This window comes from Theobroma umbraticum, unplaced genomic scaffold, assembly GCF_002168275.2.
Source record: "Theobroma umbraticum cultivar Fairchild unplaced genomic scaffold, ASM216827v3 scaffold_67.0, whole genome shotgun sequence".
Lineage (NCBI taxonomy): Eukaryota > Viridiplantae > Streptophyta > Magnoliopsida > Malvales > Malvaceae > Theobroma > Theobroma umbraticum.
Genome location: NW_018397262.1, coordinates 609,979 through 612,234, shown reverse-complemented (window position 1 = coordinate 612,234; position 2,256 = coordinate 609,979). Strand labels below are relative to the sequence as shown.

General features: G+C 30.4%; 1 pseudogene; it reads left to right on the top strand.

Annotated features, from left to right (window-relative positions):
• The first annotated feature begins 441 nt into the window (after window positions 1-441).
• On the top strand, window positions 442-1,522 carry LOC149526961 (uncharacterized; annotated as a pseudogene).
• Window positions 1,523-2,256: the final 734 nt, after the last annotated feature.

The following is a 2,256-nucleotide window of genomic DNA, read 5'->3' as shown; positions in this document are numbered from 1 at the left end:
TAAAGGGATTAAATTGAAGCAATCTTCAAAATTAAAGGACTAAATTATTGCAATTTTGAATAGATAGAGTAAAAAAAGAAAATGCATGAGCATAAGGACTGTCGAGGAATTTTGACTTTCTCAAACTAATGAATTCTATGTAATTTTGATCAAAATTTAAAAGTGTCAAGGTATTTTACTTTTTTTTAATATTTTACCCAACTATGTATTGTACGAACATTGAAATAAACAAATCTAGCCAAACCAAACATGTCGACATAATTGGTATCGTAAAATCCAAAATAATATAGGAATTTTGAGTTTTAATACATTTCACCATAGGTTTCCTTTTTCCATTGAAAATGCCTTCGATATTTCTCTATTTATACGTCTTAGAAAGAAAGAAAGAAAGAATATCTAATCACAAGCTGATGCTTTTCCAATTAGGGTTTTCCAACAACAATGGCTAGGAATTCTGGTTGCAGCATCTACATAGGTTAGTTCTTTAGCTTTTTATGATCAATTTTTATATGCTACTTATTTATCCAAAGAATTGGATCTTTTTAGAGTTTGAATTGAGATTTATTTAAAATATGAAAATTTTTTTATTATTGTTTTTTTTAGAGCCAAGGTAATTTGGATGAAAGGGTAAGTGACAGCGTTCTGTACGGTATTCTTATTCAAGTAAAGAAAGTAGTGGATTTGTACATTCCTCAAGACAAGGAAACTAATAAGCCTAAAGGTTTTGCCTTTTCTAAATACGAAACCGAGGAGATTGTCGAGTATGCTATGAGGTTTTTTTCTGGCTTTCTTACTCTCTACAATCAAACCATGCAATTTTCGATTAGTCTATAAGAATCGCTATTTATCATATATTATGTAAAGATTTTGTCAATTGGGTTTTTCAAATTTCTAAATAGAATTTTGGCTCTGTTAACCTTATTTTGTATAATTACATGTCAAATTAGGTTATACAAATTGGTAGCTAGATAAATGGAATGATAAACCTTTTCCATAGAGTCATAATCTTTTAGTTCTAGACTTGTATAGGCATGCAATATTGATTGAATTCCTTAATAGATTTCTAGGCAAGACAAGGATTTATAGAATCTTTTGAATGCAGCCATGCCTACATCAAATTCATCCCACAACTTGAGGCATTACTTTAGAGCACTTAACCACATGAAAATCTTTCAGTAGCCAATGAGATTATCAACCCCTTGTAGGATTCTAAAAAATCTTTTTCATCAAACCCAAGGTGAAATGTCTTCTCTTATTTGTTTCCATTATTATTTTTTTGCTTTTTGTTAGATAATGTCACTTGATTAGCCCATTAAGTTTTATGATTGCTAAAAAGCTTGATTATCATCTAGTGCCACCTCCCCTTAGTGTATCTCACCACTCTCATGAGTATGGATCACATTTTAATGGTACTAATTATGAATACAGTTGAGGGGTTTTTAAGGTAACATTTGATAGCATTGGTCACCTTAGGTCACGCCACTATGACACAAGTGACCCAGTTTCATTTTCCTATTACTGATATTTATTATGACAAGTACACAAGTGTAAAATTTTTACCTGTTGCACTGAAAATTGGTTAACCATTGTAGTCATTTAGAAAAGATAGGTGTTACAGTTGTTTGTAAGAAGAAGGGTTGGAGTAATTGTAGGTTGTAAGTTATTTCATAAGTGCCTAGCATTGTTTGTCCTATTGTACATACTTGAGCTTCATTCTAGTGTGGTGCTAATTCATCTTTCTCTCAATTTTGGATGTTGTATTTGGTACCTTTTGGATAGTTATGGTGTTTCTCTATGTATAGGCTCAAAACAAAAATTGAAATTAGCAAATTACTTTATTCTTGGTTGCATTGCATTCACTGAAAGGTTTGTACGAAAAGGTATGTGGTTTGGATATATATCTTTCTTTTGGAATCAAAAGAATCGGAGTGCCATATTGTAGTTTGTTGTTACTTTGTTTTATTTTTGTTTGTTTTTTCTTTTTGGTTTGTTATGATCTATAGTGAGCGAGGAACTACTATATTGATGTGTTGTATATATTCATTTTTTAGCCATTTTTTATCGTGGTTTTCTTGTTACTATATTATTGGCTCTAGTCTTCCTTTTCGTAACATGATATAATGATAACTCTATTATATAAAGTTATTTTGATACATTTTGAGGGTTTAAGTAGTTAGATCTTTAAAATTTTAGGTTCAAATCATAGCCTCTTAGGTGTTTTTCTAGTTTAAGTTTGATTACATGTTGAGTAGTTAA